Source organism: Giraffa tippelskirchi, chromosome 13 (assembly GCF_054371585.1).
Source record: "Giraffa tippelskirchi isolate mGirTip1 chromosome 13, T2T-mGirTip1v1.2.pri, whole genome shotgun sequence".
Taxonomy (NCBI): Eukaryota; Metazoa; Chordata; class Mammalia; order Artiodactyla; family Giraffidae; genus Giraffa; species Giraffa tippelskirchi.
In genome coordinates this window covers 99,076,216-99,093,728 of record NC_137287.1, presented here as the reverse complement: position 1 = coordinate 99,093,728, position 17,513 = coordinate 99,076,216, and the positions used below count along the sequence as shown (strand labels likewise).

Genomic DNA, 17,513 nt, shown 5'->3' with positions numbered 1-17,513 from the left:
GTTAGAAAAAGAAACCTGGGTTGCATTATACCTGCTCCGATGCCCAACGTCTTGGCATTCCGAGTCCTAAAGTCAGAACTTCGTTAACTCTTGAGGATCTTCTGTTTGTGATTTACTGTGTTCTTCCTTTAATCCCTTACAGCCAGTTGGGCAATTACGTTTTATTGAATGGGAGTAAGATTCGTGTTGCGTCCTGTACTAGAGACTCTTAAAAATGCCTTTAAATAGCTCACGGACAGCAACATTTTCCAAATGAAACCGCTAAAGCATCATACAAGCAGACTGGGGTCTCCCGTTAGGTGAGACCTAACCTCAAATCTTTTCAAGGCTGGTTTGGATCACACACATGAACCCATGCACACGCTGCACACCTATGCCCCCCACGTGTGACCCCAAAGCTGAGCGAGCTTGGCCAAGAAGTAGATAGACCTGGGTTTGAACCCGACTTTGTCAACAATGCTGTGTGATCTTCGCCAAAGTCACTGCACCTCCTGAACCTCTGTTTCTTCAGCTGTAACATGGTGATGACCGCCCCTACTCTACATGCTTTCCAGGTCATTGAGAAACTCAAAGTTCATGGGCAATGCGAGAGCAAAGCATAGAATATAAAGCAGATTGCAAACAAAGAGTCCCAGCTCCTTTCAAGTACCGACTGTGTGACATTTAAAAAGTTACCTAACCTCTCTGTGCCTCCAGTTCCTTATTTATAAAATGAAGATAATAGTAAATCAGTCTATTCGTATTTAGTGATTATTAAGTGAATTAAATGAGGTGCTTATAACAGTACTGCTCGTTACAATGTTCTGTTTAATCGGCTATACTCCAATATAAACTAAAAAGTGTAAAAATATATTTATACTACTGATTAAGATTTGTTCTTACATTTTAACTAGTTTCTGGCAAACAAACAAAAGAACAATGTTTTGTTGAAAAGGAAAGTGAAAAACAGATTGTCCTTTTCTCTCTGAGAGGGACCCAGCTTACATCCACAGAGACATGGAACATTTATGAAGCTTCCTGGGAAGCCCCTGCAATAAATTCTGAAGGACAACAGGGCCATGAAAAATGGTGTCAATGATGTCATTTTAAAAACATGTCATTCCCACAACAATTGGAACAAACGAGATTGTAACTCTCAGATAAACGCATGGCATTGCACACGTCTGTCTCCACAGGGTCACGATGTGAAGAAACAAGCAGTGAACTCTTGTTCCTTCCTTTAGAAGCTAGCATCTGCTGGGCTCCTCCTGGGTGTGACATCCTTGCTAAGGCGGAGGAGAACAGTGACAGAGGTGTCCCGGATCTTTGTGGAGCTCAGCACGTGGCAAGGAGAGTGATGACAAGAAACAAGCATTTGTCAAGAGAGCAACACAAGGTAGGGGGCAGTGCAGGGACCCAAAGGAGGGGTGGTGGGTGCAGGGGAAGATGGTGGGGACAACTCAGAGCCAGAGGAGGCGTCTGGCTTGGATGAAGAAGGGTCAGCCCCATGACAGAGCACAGAGCCCAGAGGCCACCCTGGGGCGAGGAGCTGGCTCCCAAGAGCTGAGAAGTGGGAGAAAAGGAGGAGCTGAAGCCCAGAAAACCGTGCTGATGACCTGGGGTCTGGTGCTGTGGCTGTGAGCTGTCACAGAGGCTCTAAACAGGCAGGATGTCTCACTGATCAGTGCTCACTCCAGATGGTGTGAAGGTCAGACCAGGAAGGGGAGAGATGAGCAGGTGTTAGAAGTTTTGGCAAGAGACCGCCAGACTGGCTGCCCCCACCTGCCACGTCTCATCCTCTGATGAGAGCACAGGAGGGCAGTGTGGGGCAGGTGCTCCTTCCCAGCATCAACATCATCTGTGGTGGGCTGGGAAATTCAAGGAAGACGCAGAAAGTGGAAATGAGGACAACCTCCCTGGTTGGTGTGGGAGGAGGCTGAGGACCTAGACAGGGTCTGCAGCCTCATCTTTCCCCTCCCCCCCCACACCACCCTGGGCTGGACTGTCCCTTTTGAAGACAAGGATGAAGAGGTCTGGTGTGAATTCCTTGGAATGAGATGCTAGATGAAGTGGCACCCCTTACAGGACCAGCCTGGATGGTCTTAGGAAAATCAATTCCTCGCCCTGGAGAGCATGCTACACGTAATGAACACTACTCGATTCAATTCACACTGAATAAATTAATTGACAAAGGGGCATATGGAGAGATGCATAAATTCCTCATTGAGATGCATCATCGAAAATAAGGAACTGATCTGGAAAAAGATTGTGTGAGCATCTTCAGTAACCCCATGGTGGTCAGAAAACCTCAGACACATCCATAAATGATTAGAAAACCTTCCATGCATCTCTGGTCCCTGTTCCTCTGGCTACTGCTGCTGCTTCTACTTTCATTTAAAAAGTTATCGATGTCCTGGTGCAGAGATGCCTGTTTTTCTATTCAAACAGCTTTCTGAAAGTTTGGAAAATGGAAAATATTCCCCTGGGGTGTTAAGAACACACACGTTTCAAGAATGAGTAACCTGGCAGAGAGAAATTAAAAAGTTGGCTGTGGGTAACACAGCTGTCAGGCACCAGTGTTTGATTATCAAGGTTTAAAACTATGTGCTAAGTAAAAGTTCCTTCCCCTGGGGTATCAGGAGGGACTGTTAGCTCCCTCTCAGATTCAAGCTTTTTTAGCTTCTCAAACATCAGCTTCAACACCTGTTCACCTTAATATCTGATTCTTCTTCCCTCTCTCTCTCTCCTCCCTCTTTTTGAGCAAGCAAAGCTCACTGCGTACTTGCCATTTCTCCTCTGAAATAGCTAAGATTTCAAGTGACAACAAAATCTGAAATACAAAATAAATCAGTTACTCCCTAAAGTGACAACAACAGCAAAGCTGCTGAGAGTTACCAAGGGCCGCCCCCCCTCCATCACCAGTTGTGAGACCCCAGTGCATCCCATCAGGGGCCAGTCCGCAGGCCTCCTGGGCAAGTGGACCAGCCACATCAGAGCCCAAAACCCCGGACGATGGAATGACACTTAGAAGCCGAGCATTTTTCAAATTTCCTAGGAGATGATTATTGCTCTTGGCATGGGGACATCTGGATCCCCTTTCCCTCCCGAGGCCACAGTTCTGCTCAGACAGAGCTGGAATAAACGTTCAGCTGGGGAGGGAAGGGATGAATTTATGGTTTTGCCTCATACAAGATGGGAAGCATTTGTACACAGGCACATATGGAGGTGCGCCTCCTGGTGGTCATAAAAGGCAACTGACTGTGGAGTCAGAGGGTTCAGGTGGGAAAAGGCTCCTTACTGGTTTTACTATTCAGAGGCCAAGCTAAGCCACCTGGGGCCTCAGTTTCCAGATTTATAAAATAGACTAATATTGTTCACAGATGCTGTCAAGATCACATGGGAGAATGGAGGGGCAAAACCGTGGCATGATGTCCAGCCTGTTTATCCCCGGCTCTCCATTTTTTATCTGTTCACTCTTTCACTAATTCATTCATTCACTTATATGTCCTAAGATCAGTTAAGGTCAGGGTCAGAGTCAGGGTTAGAATGTAACTAACCCTGTTAGGGACCAGGCATTACACAAGCACTGGACAAGGAGCCATGAACAAGAGAAAAATTTCCTTTGTATGGGACTCTCATGGCCTGAAGAGGAGCAAGAAAAAATTCAGACTGGGTTCCATGCTGGGAATAGACTGCAGCCGTGGTACCTTAAGGAGGGCTGGGCCGGGAGGAGATGGTCAAGGCCAGTGCTCTGTGGTTGGGGGTCACACCCAGGCGATTTTTCAGGAGTTGAGCCCTAAAGGCAGAGCAGGCAAAGAGTGTCAAGAGAGTGGAGGAGACAGCCCGCGAGACACCTGCCAGCTCAGGTGGGGCAGTTCAGGTCCCCAGGAGCAGAGGGGAGAGCACTGGGAGCCAGGAGGAGATGGAGATGGAGGGGAGGCAGCCCACCCAGGACCAGGCCAGGTTACCCACTGCAGCCTCTTTCTTCAGACGTGAGGGGCAGGATGCAGCGCTGGGCAATGTGAGTCATGGAAGTTATCTGGGCAGGAGCCGTGTCTGCCCACAGGGTGCAGGCCTGGTCCTCCCAATCCTTCTGCTCCCCTCCCCCACACTTCTAGTCCTCCTTGGATCAGAAAGGACCACAAGGGGTCCAGTGTGTCGGAAGAGCCCAATGGGTCTGCACCCCTTAATTTCTGCCCCAAGCAAGCACTTTTCTTGTCACCTTCCAGAGGTGTCTTATCAGGATAGATGTGTGTTCTGACTTCTTTCTTGGTGCCCAAGTGGTACTGCACTGTCTACATTGCCGGTTACATTCACTCACAGCAGAGGAGCCTAGGTGTGAAAGCAGTTTTGGCAGCAATGTTGCTAACAGCAAAAATATTTGGAACAATATGAATGTCCTTCACTAGGGAGTGGGTTGAGTGGGTTACGGTTGCATTTCTCGACCCTGGGAATATTGATGTTCAGGCCCGGGTGATTCTCCGCTGTGGGGTGTCTTGTCGGTTGTAGGGCGTTTAGCAGTATCCTTGTTCTCAGCCCACTAGACGCCAGTGGCCCTCCCTCCCCAAAATGTCTGCAGAGTTGTCAAATGTCCCTGTGAGAGAAACCCTGCTCCCCCCGGGGTTGAGACCCCCTCGATTCCCATGCACATACATCCTGTCACATTACACAGCCCCCCAAAGAAGGGAGAAAACCTTTACTGATTTGGAAGACCCTGAGAAGGGCCCAGAAGAAGCCCTCTCTCTTGAAGTAAGGAAACAACCATGGGAAGAACCCCTAGGCAGGCAGGATGAGGTCCGGGGGACGGAGAAGACCACCCTCTGCGAATGGCCAGCAGAGCAGACAGAGGCCTCCCGGAGAGAAGGTCCCCCTGCTGGTTGGCTCTGCAGTTGCAGGAAGCACCCAGAAAGCTGGTAAGTGAAGAGAAGCCTCCAGAACATGCATCCCTTGAAAGTCTGCATCCCTTTCAAGTGTGTGGGGCAGACCCTGCCCTGGGAATTCAGAGGCCGAGGGGCTGAGGGGCCGCTATCTTGTCCATCTCCTCAGGATCCAGACATGGGCCAAACCTTCCTGAGGACCAGTCCAGCGAGCACCACTGGACAGATGTCAAGTCATTTAGAACATTTAGAACTACCGCCCCCCCCGCCCCCGTCTCCAGAGTCATCTGAAGCCCCCCAGGATCTCAGTGTGCCCAGCGAATTCCAGTTGCCGGCAAATGAACAAGTTTTCCCTAACAACGTTCAATATTTGCAAGTGGTCCTCATCAGCTTTATTGACAGAAACTCAGAGTGGCCCCGAGAAATGGACTAGATGAACTGGCAGAACTGTCCACGTTGGGGGAAAAAAAGTCCGCTTTTGTGGACATTGAATTGACGTCTGCGTTTCCATAAACCCAGGCGTGGGAGGAAGCGTGCTCACGGCCGCCTTGTCCATTTTCCATGCTGTGCTCTCTCTTTTTTTAACGCATAAATGCGCAAAGAAAACACATCTTTCGCCTCCTGTCTTCCCCCGCCTGATGGACGGCCGGAGCGTTGCTGATTGCTGGCTCAGCGGACACCGGGGGCCCAGGCCTTGGCCTCCTGTCCAGGGCTGCAGTGTCAACTAGGCGGCCTGAGCTCAGCTTCTTCCCTTCTGTTCTTCCCCTCCCGAAAAAGGGGGGAAATCAGTCCCTCTTAGGTAAAAAAAAAAAAAAAAAAAAAAAAATGTGGCTTAAAAACTGAGAACATCTGGCTAGAGATGATGGTTTCATGGAAACTTCTCCAGGAGTTCTGTGCATGCCAGACCCCCTCCAGGGCTGCTTGGATGTGAAGTTTCTGCAGCCCAGCCAGGAGAGGGAGGACGAACCAGGACTTGAACTTCCAGATCGAGCCAGCATCACATCCCCAAATGGGGAGGCCAGACACCTACTCCCCTGCACAGAGACAGGCAGTCAGTACGCAGAAATGCCATCTGAAGCTTGAGGCCCCACGGCCCCCAAACACTTTAAGGGAATGCAGAGGCCCATCGACCACTCTGGAGCCACAAAGACCTGGGTCTGAAGGCGACTCTCTTTCTGCCTGGACACCCCAGGTCTTGGGCAAGAGATAGATGTTTTGAGGTTCTGCAATGCAGGGACCACCCTGTCCACCCCACTGGGGTGACTGTAGGGAGGCCAGGAAATGTCTGGAAAGCATTTAGCACAGGGTCAGGTGTTGCTACCTTGTGACATATTGTAGAAGTTTGTGATAACTCACAGTGTGTGCGCCACATTGAGTTGCATTCCCAAGCTTTGGTAACTCTCCCCCACTTCTCCCCAGCCAGTGAGGGTCTGGAGGGGGCCTTTCCTGGCCAGCAGGAGAAAGGCCGAGGCTGTCAGAACTCCCTGTTCCAGCTGCCTGCTGATGGAAATTTCTCTTTCTTGGACCGCAGACAGATTTCTTCCAGCCGCCACCTTGGGCAGCTTATTCGTGAGGCAATAGCACCCTCCTCTGGTCAGAGAGTAGTATTTCCTCTAGAACTTTCCCTGGGTTTCAGACAGTTAGTTGTTCAGTTGCTCAGTTGTGTCCTACTTGCTACGATCCCATAGACTGCAGCACAACAGTCTTCCCTGTCCTTCACTATCTCCCAGAGTTTGCTCAAACTCATGTCCATTGAGTCGGTGATGCCATCCAACCACCATCTCATCCTCTGTTGTCCCCTTCTCCTCCTGACTTCAATCTCTCCCAGCAACAGGGTCTTTTCCAGTGAGTCAGCTCTTTTCATCAGGTGGCCAAAGTATCGGAGCTTCAGCTTCAGCTTCAACACAGCTTCAGTCCTTCCAGTGACTATTCAGGGTTGATTTCCCTTAGGATTGACTGGTTTGATCTCCTTGCAGTCCAGGGGAATCTCAAGAGTCTTCTCCAGCACCACAGTTCAAAAGCATCAGCTCTTTGGTGCTCAGTCTTCTTTACTGTCCAAGTCTCACATCCATACATGACTAATGGAAAAACCATAGTTCTGACTACAGGGGCCTTTGTTGGCAAAGCACCTGCACCCCAAGAGTAAGAAGACGGTTGCTGAGTTCCTGGTGGGGGGTCCTACCAAGGTCAGGATTCCTCCAGGAAAATAAAGGCAGCCTGGGTTTCTGCCTCATAGTTGTGGTCATGGCCCCCTGCCTCTTGATCTTGCTCCTGAACTCTGATGATGTGGAAGGACAGGGGGACAGAAGCAGGGTCAGCATCTGAAGGGTCCACAGTTCACCCTCCTGGTCCTCCCCCACTCCCAGCACTGACTGAGCACAAGCTCATTGTGGACTTTTGCCACCCTAGGGGCTGCCTGGACCCCCGCTGGCACTGACGCCTCCCCAGCAAGCACAGCGACCTTGGAAACTTGTGTGCTGTTTGGTTTGGAAAACTCCAGAGAGCCAGGCTTACCTGGGGTCTGTTTATCTGTCAGAGACTCCGTGGGCGATGTCTGAAGAAAAGGGAAAAACCACAAGGTCCATCCATTTGGTGACACCCTCCACCCCGCCCCCCTGCCCCAGATTAGCAGGGTTTTCAGTGGCCTCCTGGATGGTCCAAGAAGGGGAAGCAGAGGTGGAAGCCGTGGCCTCCACTGGAGTCCAGCTCTGTGACCTTGGGCAGGGGACCAGTGCCCCTGGGGGCCCTTCTCCCAACTCCGCAGGGCTCAGCAGCCCCTCTCCTCCTCACCTCTGGGGTCAGCCTGGCAGATCTCTCCCAGCAGCTTTGCTCAGACCCAGAGCTCTCAAGCTCCCTGTGGGTGGAGTCTAGAGAAAGCAGCAACCTGAATTTTGTGAACGATGGTGATGGCGGTCCAGTCTCTACCACTGGAAACAGGACCCATAAGCACGTGTGATAGCGAAGCGAACATCCCTCAGCAGGCAGGGAACACCTTCATCCTCACCACATCCAGGCCCATCTGGAAACTCACTGAGCGCACACAATAGCCCGAGGGAGGTATGAACATCGTCTCTATCTCACAGTTTGGAAAACAGAGGTTCACATGGGGTGAGCAACGTATCACAGTCACAGGGCAACTGGGATTTGAACTTAAGCACTGGGCTCTGCGTCCCAGCTCAAAGATTTGGGTTTTGTGATGGCAATCATTCTGTTTATCAAGGCACCCAGAATGTTTCTTCTTGTTATTATTTTTGTTAATATTTATTTATTTGACTGAGCCGGGTCTTAGTTGTGGCACGCGGCATCTTTAGTCGAGGTGTGTGAACTCCTTAGTTGCGGCGTGTGGGAGCCAGTTCCCTGACTAGGGTTCCAACCTGGAGCTCCTGCATTGGGATTCCAGAGTCTCAGCCACTGCACCACCAGGGACTTACTCTTAGAATGTTTTTAATGACTAGGCAGGATGCTTTGCACGCATCATCTTTCCTAATCTTAGCTACAAAGGGGAGGGGGTTTCCATGAGCATTTTGTAGAGGCAGAAACAGACACAGAGCAATGTGTGCCTCAGCTCCACATGGCAGAAGTGGTTTTCAAGCCAAGACTTGACTGCCTTTCCTCCATTCCACCCGCCCCAACACCGGCAGCATGAGACCCCCCGTGCTGGCTTGCGCTGCCTCTTATCCAGAAGGTGAGCACTAGCCTGTCCTCCTCCCCCACGCATATCTGAACCCGGCTTTGCAAGATGCCAAAACGCATCAGTGGGGGGCTCCCCACGAGCCCCACATGAGTCTTCCCGGCTTCCTGCCAACTAACCAAGCCTCGTGAGTGTTTAAAATAGTCCGTGCAGTTCCCGCAGGCGTGCATGTCTATATCGCAGTCACAGAACCTGCTTCGTCTCTCAGCACAGTGAGGTCAGGCCAGATGCTCATTAAAAGAAATCGCAAGGTGGCAGAGGCGTCGGCGCATGCGCGGTGGTCGCAGCAACCCCCACACACCGGGAGGGCGGATCTGTGCTCTCCTGAGCCCATCGTATTCACTATCATCGCTCCCCGCCGTTCACTTCTGAGTCTCCAGGCCTCGGGTTCACCTGTAGGGAAGCGCATGTGGGTCCCCCCACCTCACACGCTGAGCCAGGCACTGCACCAAGCCCTTCCTGGCCATGTTCCTGCCCTTCCACAGCTTGCGGGGACCCCAAGACCCGGGTGGCAGCTCTCCCGTCCCGCCCCTCCCCGCCACCCCCATGGGCTCGGGAGGCAGGGCTATACCAGCCAGACAACATCTAGAATGTTCCTTAAGTACCTACTATGTGCAAGGACCACACAAGAAGGTTGTGCTGCACCTGTGTCCAAGACGGATGTGTCCCTGCCCACATGCCAGGGGGACACAAGACGACCCCAAAACAAGCAAATAAGAAAACAAGAGGGCATGGCCACCCACTCCAGTATTCTTACCTGGAGAATCCCCATGGACAGAGGAGCCTGGCGGGCTATAGTCCATGGGGTCGCACAGAGTCAGACACTACCTAATCCAGTTAGCACACATGCAGGCATAGAGTGTTAATGGTTTGAAATAAAATGACAAGTTGATGTGATATTAAAAATCATCAGGAAAGAGGAAGGCTAGACGGGGGTGAGAGTGGGGGGCAGTGTGTGTCAACGGAAGATCTGAGACTCAAATAAGGAGAGTGAGCCACTTGGCAGGGATCTGGGGGGGAGGCACCTCTAGTGAGGAGACCAGGGCAAGTGCAAAGGCCCTGGGGCAGGGACAAACTCTGCAGGTTCCCCGCCCTGGTCTTCCAGGCCTCATGGGAAGGGAGACTGTGAAGACCCAGAGAGAGCTGAGGCCCCACAAAGTAAAGCAAAAGCCAGTATCAGGGCTGTGGCCTCTGCCCCACCACTTGACCCTGGCTTGCGCCAACGGGCCGTCACACAGGGTCCCAGCTTGTGGGCGTCTGCATCTGGGAGACTCAAGCTCAGGAGGGGGCCTTGGGGCCCACCCCGCCCCTCGATCCCCTGAGCCCGAGGACCAGCTGGAATGAGCAAAGCACGCAGGCGTTTGTGACATCGCCAGATGAGACGGTGACTAACGGCCTCGCCAGGTCCAGAGGGCACAAGGCAGGCTCAGAGTGGCAGATGTTTGACATGATGAGGGAATGGAGGCAGGTGGAGGCCCCAGAGCCAGCGGTCTGCAACCGGCTGGACCAGAGCCTGGGGGTGGAGCCATCCTGCGCATGTGCGGGTGAAAAAGCGCGGGAAGACGGATGGATTTGTGCTCAGGCAATCTACAAAGAGGCCCCCCATCTGTTTCCCATTAACGACGCAACCTTGCTCTGTTGTTGTTGTAAACTCAATCAAAAATTCATTTTTTTTCCCTTAAATGAAGTTAATAGTTTTTAAAGTTGCCATATATCGACTTGGGTTATATCCCTTTGCAGAAGTTTATGTAACCCCACCTTTGAAGACCAAGCCCCGAAAGTGCCTTTGTCAACCCAAGAGATGAGTATATCTGAAAAGGGAGTCCCTAAAGGAGAATGGTCCCTTCTATTTCCCAAAGAGGGGCCCTGGGCTCAGTGGGCGGTGATCTGGGCTGTCCACTGGGCCATCTGCTCTTTGAATTGGTTGTACATTCGAATGATGGGGGAGTTGGAACAATGCAGATGGCCCGGCCACCCGGGGCTCTCTTGGTCCCACGTAGCCTGGGAATATGGTTGCAAAAATCTCCCTAGGTGATTCTAATGAGTCTTCAAGTTGGCAAACCGTGGCCCTGCCTCTGAGGGTGGCTGTAAGGATAAAGCACTTACAAATTCTGCTATTGTCCTCATCATCATAATGGCAATTATTACCTTTATTTGAGCAGAGAAAATTGAGGCTCAGAGAAATCAACTGGTCCAGCCAATCTAGGCTGAGCACCTGGGTTTCTGTGATTCTGAAGCCCCATGCCACGATGGAAGCTATTTTAACTTAGCCAAAGTAAGAAAATGTGTATTATTTCTGTCCTAGCCCATAATCAGCAATCACTTTACAATTTTTTTGTGTTTCAAGCAATCGACAGTTTTCAGGGTTAAAAGAATCAGAGGGAAATTAAAAGTTTCTCCCTGAATTGTGCCCCAATTCCAGATTCTGAAGCAGTTCGGTGGAACCTGGAATCTGTGAAGCACTGTTGTAGCAGAAAGTTCTCGACTTGGGGACCTGGGGGGAGAGGGCAACAGGGACCCTGTCCTGTGCACAGGTGCAGGATCAAGGGCCTGGAGCCAGGGAGAGAGGCAGGAGCCTGCTGAAGCTTTAATGTCTCCGAGGCTGCAGGTAAGCACCCCTGGACCAGGGAGGGAAGAACCCTGGATCTTGTGGCATGGTGATCAGCAGCCTGGGACTCCCACAGGCAGAGGAGGGGAGTCTCAAGTCAGGGCTCCTGGAACTAAGCGGTGGAAGTCCAGGATTCAGGAGTCGGTCCTGGAGGCTTGTAACTAGCTTTCCTTTATCCATCTTTTTACCTCTTGCTCTTGACCGTTGTTACCTTATATCTGTGGTTGGGCATGCATCTGAGTCATTGGGAGGGCTTATGAAGAACAGACTGCTGCTCCTCCCACCCTCAGGTCCTGCTTTACAACACATCCGGGTGAAGGAGAATTTATGCCTAACCATCCTCAGGCAATGCTTGTCCAGAGACCACGTTAGAAGGCCACCAATTCGACTGACGTTCACAACAGCCTTTTGAGGGAGGGAGGAAGGAACAGAAGTTCAGAGGGCAGAGGCAACGTGCCTGAGGCCCTACAGCTAGAAACTGACAGAGGCAGGACTGCAACGCAGGCCCGCTGATCCCGAACCCAGCGGCCACAGCCAGGTACTCTGTTTCTCACTCCAAGGCTGGTTTTCAGACAGGGTCCCTGAGTCAGGGCAGCCTCTGAGGGGGCAGGCCTCAGATCAGACTGCACAGTGAACCCCGTGGCCAGCTTTGTCAGGGCCGTCTCCATGGTTTTGGATGCATGCAGCAGTGAGCAGTAGTTTGCAGTGAGCAATGGCTAAAAGCAAAACCGTGGTTGCTTGACCCAGAATCAAACCCTGGTCACCTGGGTGGAAACCATGAACTTTAACCGCGAGACCACAGACGCCAGTGCTGCAATCTAAGTCCCTAGTCCTTGTCTACCTTGAAAGGAAGAATCTGACAAGGAGACAGAAGGTATAGAGGAAAAGAAAATATTTATCAGAAAAGCAGAGTATATGGAGAAAGATGCTTGGGTGAACTCTGCAAGAGAGTCGCCTTTGGGAAGTTTAAGTCCTTTATAAGGGGACAGTCTTCCGGTTCTTTGTCTTCTTCATGGCCAATCGTCCTATTTTGACTCCCTGGCTACCCTGTCTCAGGACCGTCCACTGGGTGCATGCACACATCTCAGTCAAGACGGCCTTCATCGCAGAGGCAGATGGGAGGAGAAGACCAAGACTTACTAGTATCCTCTGCCTTTTTGACCCTGTGAAGTCTTCTTGCACGTGTGCAGTGTCGGCCTTGCCCCAAGGATGAGAAATGTATGACCTCTTGATCTTCTAACAGGGTTTAGCCCCTCTCTGTTCCTGCCAGAAAATGTCCAGTGTCCGGTTGTCCGCCCTATTCCTGTTGTTGTTTCTTATATCGACGCGGATCTTGAAATGTAGTCAGGAGTCTGGTCATAAATATGTAGCCTGGAGCCCATTTGTCTTTTGCCTCAGGAAATGTAGATAGGGAGCTGGTAGCCAGTGTCCGGCCTAGAGCCCATCCTTTTGTTACCCCAGGAAGTGTGAACAGAAGGCCAGTTGTACATGTCCGGCCTGGAGCCCATCTATCTCCTGCCTCACTCAGACCAATTCAATCCAAACCCCTGGGGTGGCACCAAGTGTCCGGTGATTCTACGGTGCAGGCACGCTGGAGACCCTGAACTCCCAGGGAACCCAGGCTGCCTTGGAAGCCGAGCTGGACTTCAGGAGCGGCCAGGGGCTTCCCTGGTGGCTCAGACGGTAAAGAACCTGCCTTCAATGCGGGAGAGCTGGGTTTGATCCATGGATCGGGAAGATCCCCTGGAGAAGGAAATGGCAACCCACTCCAGTATTCTTGCCTGGAGAACTCCATGGACAGAGGCGCCTGGCAGGCCACAGTCCCTGGGGTCGCAAAAAGTCAGACACTACTGAGCAACTAACACACACATGCAGGCAGCTGACCACCACCCAGCACAGGGAAGGTCTTGTATGGTCAGCTGTGCCCTCAGACGAGGCCTTGGTGGCAGTCAGGCCCCTGTGGTGACCAGGGTGATAGAGGAAAGGGTGACAGTGGACAGAGGTCCAGCTGGGGTTGGCAGATAAAATACAGAACGGTAGATCTGAATTTCAAAGAAACAGCATTTTGAAGAGTATAAGTTTGCCCCCAAATATTACATGGAGCAATCTTCTACTAAAAAGAAAAACAATATTTGTTGTTTATCTGAAATTCAAATTGATCTGGGTGTTTAATATTTTTATTTGGTAAATGGGGGCAACTCTAACCAGGACCCCACTCAGAGGACGGACCCCCAGCCCTAGGGGGTAACTGCAGAAGCAGGAATTCAGCCCCCTGGACAGTACCTGACAGTGGGTACTTCCTACGTGCCTCTGGTGTGGGGAGACGACACACGTAAAATTTACCATTTTAACCGTTGTAAAGGTATACTTCTATGCCATTAGACCTATATGCCATCTGCCATCAGGACTATAGGTTTTTAAAAATTAGTTGATTAATTTTTTCCTGTGCTGGTCTTTGTTGCTGTGCACGGGCTTTCTCTAGTTGTAGCAAGCAAGGGCTGCTCTCTAATTGAGGAATGTGGGCTTCTCTTTGCGATGACTTCTCCTGTTGTGAAGCACGGGCTCTAGGCACATGGGTTCAGTCATTGCAGCTGGAGGGCTCATTTGTTGTGGTGCATGAGCTTAGTAGCTCCCCAGCATGTGGGATCCTCCTGGACCGGGAATCGAACCCGTGTCCCCTGCACTGGCAAGTGGACTCTCAACCACTGGACCACCAGGGAAGTCCTGAGAGCTGTAGATTTTTAAATGCACAGTTCTTTTGCATGAAGTACATTCACACTGTTGGGCAACCATGAATAGAACTTTTCATCTTCACAAAGTGAAACTCTGCTACCATTAAACAACAAAAGTGAAAAAGTGAAAGTGTTAGTCCCTCAGTTGTGCCCGACTCTTTGCGAATCCATGGACTGTAGCCTGCCGGGTTCCTCTGTCCATGGAATTCTTGAGGCAAGATACTGGGCAGGGTTGCCATGCCCTTCTCCAGGGCAATCTTCCCAACCCTGGGAACAAACCCAGGTCTCCTTCACTGCAGGCAGACTCTTTACTGTCTAAGTCACAAGGCAAGCCCCTGTTAAACAATAACCATCTCCACCATTTCCCCCTTTCTCCAGCCCCTGGTAACCCCCATTTTACTTTCTGTCTCTACGAACTTGACTTCTCTGGGAATCTCATATAAGCAGAATCATGCAGTCTTTGTCCTTTTGTGACTGGCTTATTTAACTTGGTATGATGTTCTCAAGACTCATGCATATTGGGGCATATGTCAAACTCTCCTTCCTTTTAAAGGTGGGATGATACTCCACTGCACTGATATACACCTTTGTTTATCCATTTATGACAGGGAGTTTGGTTCCCCCCGTTGGCTGTTGTGGATAAAGCTGCTATGAACGTGGACGTACAAATATCTCTTTGGGTACACACGCGGAAGTGAAATTTCTGGATCGTATGATAACCGTGTTTATCGTAAGGTCTCACCATAGTAATTTCTGCAGAGACTCCCCCATTTTGTATTCGCATCAGCAGCACACAAAGATTCCAGCTTCTTCACATGTTCGCCAGCACTTCTTTTCTGTTTGTTTGTTTTTTTTTGATGAGTCACCCCAGTTGGGTGTGAAGTGGTATCTCATCGCTGTAGATTTAATTTAATTTTAGTTGGTATAGTTGGAAGACTAGAATAATATTCTTCATTATGATATTCAATTTTGTTAAGATTTCATTTCACTACAAATTCAGAAAAGCAATTTTATATTAAAATAAACAATTATATCATCTAATAATTACAAACCTTAAATGTATTTTGTGGGAAAACAAGGTACTTCACAAAGAAATGGTGAAAGTAGTTGCCAGGGGCTGGGAGGTGGGAGAAATAGGGAGAAGTGGGTAAAAGGTACAGACTTTTAGCTGTAAGATGAATCAGGTCTGAGGATCTAATGCATAACAAAGTGACTGTAGTTGATAGCATTATTATAACTGAAATATCCTAAGAGTGTAGAACTTTAATATTCTCTCTCACACACACAAAGATAAATATACACTGTGATGGATGCTAATTAACTAGATGGGAGGAATCCTTTCACAGTGTAGACATACATCAAAGCACCACCGTGTACCCCTTAAACATCTTGTAATTTTATTTGTCACACTTTAACAAAGAAGAAGAAAAAGAAATGATGCTAATGTCAAACCCCCTTAGGCTGCTTCCTCTAATTTTGTGTAAGAGCTGCTTGGGAAAGCTCATCAGAAATTTTCAGGAATTTTATAAGCTGCTTATTAACATTATTAAAAATCAAGAATTTCATGGGACTTCCCTGGTGGTCCAGTGGTTAGGACTTGGCGCAGGGGGCATGGATTCGATCTCTAGTTGGGGAAAACATCCCACATGTTGCATGGCGTTGCCCCAAAATAATTGAAAATAAATAAATAGAATTGCTTTACATTGAAATTTTCACACATCATGATTAAATAAATTACATAAAAAACAAAGGAAATAATTGCTTTAAAACCATCACTTACTATTTGACCTCACTTTATTATGCTCTGTGTTTGCGGGCTATTTGTGTCGGTCGCATCAGTATAGTAGAAACACTTTGAAGGTGCACATCTCTGCCCAACTCAATTTCAGCAATGTCACTTTATAGCTCGAAATCATCAATGGTGGGAGTATTTACACTCTGGAAATCAGCCCTTGTTATATTGTTTTGTTGATTGTCTAGACGTAAGCAAGTGGTCGGGGAAAATGTTAATAATGCAAATTAACCTCTAATCTGTGTCTTGTCTGTGGCTGTTGCATTGTGAACAGCACAAAACATGGAGGAAATATTCTATCCATATTTGAAAGCTATTATCTCCTTCAGCAAGGAAGTTACTCCCATCATTGTTGAGTGAATGAAGTTTTGACAGCTGTCTTTGCTAGTTCACTTTTGTATTACTCGTTAACATAAGTGAAAATATCAACCAAAATTACGGTCAGAACTAGAGTTGTTTGTCAATGATGTGAGCCAAATTCCTTGCTGAGTCAGATTTCAATCAAGCCATCCTTTGCCACATGCTCACCTGCCTTTGCAGTTGGCAATCAAATTTGAAAACTGACAATGGATTTTGCAAGAAATCTGACTTATACTGAAGCTAGAGTTGCATGGAATTTACAGTAGAGACTTGTAACATCATTTGTGGGTTGTTTGCTACAAACTATTCAGTAAAATTTATAACAAACATAAATATATATACGTACACATGTGCACACCTTTTTTTTCCTGGAAAGCCAATACTTAAGCATTTGCCAGTGAGTTATGGGTCCTGTGCCACTCCAGAGCTCACAGATAGACATCACTTTCTGCTGGTTCTAGGAAGGCATGAGAGGAGTTTGGAGAAGCACAGCTCTGAGACCCAAGGATGCTCCTGAAGGACACAGCTGCATTTCTAAATCAGCCTCAACTAACAGAAGGTTCTTGGGCTCTAAGGTGACCAGCTTGTCCTAGTGCCTTTGGCTTTCCTGGTTTCAGCCTGGAATGTCCTGTGTCCTTTTGTGCTGGTTTCCTGACTCTGGAGGGTGCTAAGTTGCTCAGTCGTGTCCGACTCTTTGTGACCTCATGGGCCATAGCCCACCAGGTTCCTCTGTCCATGGGATTCACCAGGTTCCTCTGTCCATGGGATTCTCCAGGCAAGAATACTGGAGTGGGCTGCCGTGCCCTCCTCCAGGGGAATCTTCCCAACTCAGGGATCAAACCCAGGTCTCTTAAGTCTCCTGCATTGGCTGGTGGGTACTTTACCACTAGTGCCACCTGGGATTGCAAAGTTAGTGACTTCAAACAACACAGATGTGTTCCCTTGGCATGCTGGAGATCGCCAGTTCTCAAATAATTCTCACAAATAAGTTAAAATCATAACTATAGCAGAGCCTCATTCCTTCTGGAATGCTCTGGGGAGAATTCCTTCTTTACCATTTTGAGCTCCTGAAACTACCTTCATCCTATAGGTTCTGGTCCTTCTCCCATCTTCAAAGCATCTCTCTCTCTGACTCAGTCCCTCCTGCTTCCCTCTTGTAGAAGCTTCTGTGATTCCTTTGGGCCATCTGAATAACACAGGATAACCTTCCCATCTCAAGATTGTTAACTCATTAATATCTGCAAAGTCCCTTTTGCTGTATAAAGTAACACATTCACAAATTCCAAGAATTAGGATGTGGACCTCTGTGGGAGCTCTTATACAGCTAGCTCTCTCCAGGAAACCCTGCAATTCTGGATAAACCAGTATAGTTGGCCATCTATTAGGCCACCCCACCTTTCCCCAGCATCACTGTTCCACTAAAGCCATTTTTCTGGGGACCTGGATATAGGATGCAACCTGCCTCCCTGCTCCC

At 49.2% G+C, this 17,513-nt stretch overlaps 1 long non-coding RNA gene across 1 annotated transcript; it reads left to right on the top strand.

Moving 5' to 3' along the window:
• Nucleotides 1–9,958: 9,958 nt before the first annotated feature.
• LOC145531304 (uncharacterized) lies at nucleotides 9,959–11,693 on the top strand. The gene is made up of 3 exons (XR_014072347.1): nucleotides 9,959–10,822; nucleotides 10,970–11,155; nucleotides 11,446–11,693. It is a non-coding gene; the product is annotated as an uncharacterized LOC145531304 (long non-coding RNA).
• The last annotated feature ends 5,820 nt before the right edge of the window (nucleotides 11,694–17,513 follow it).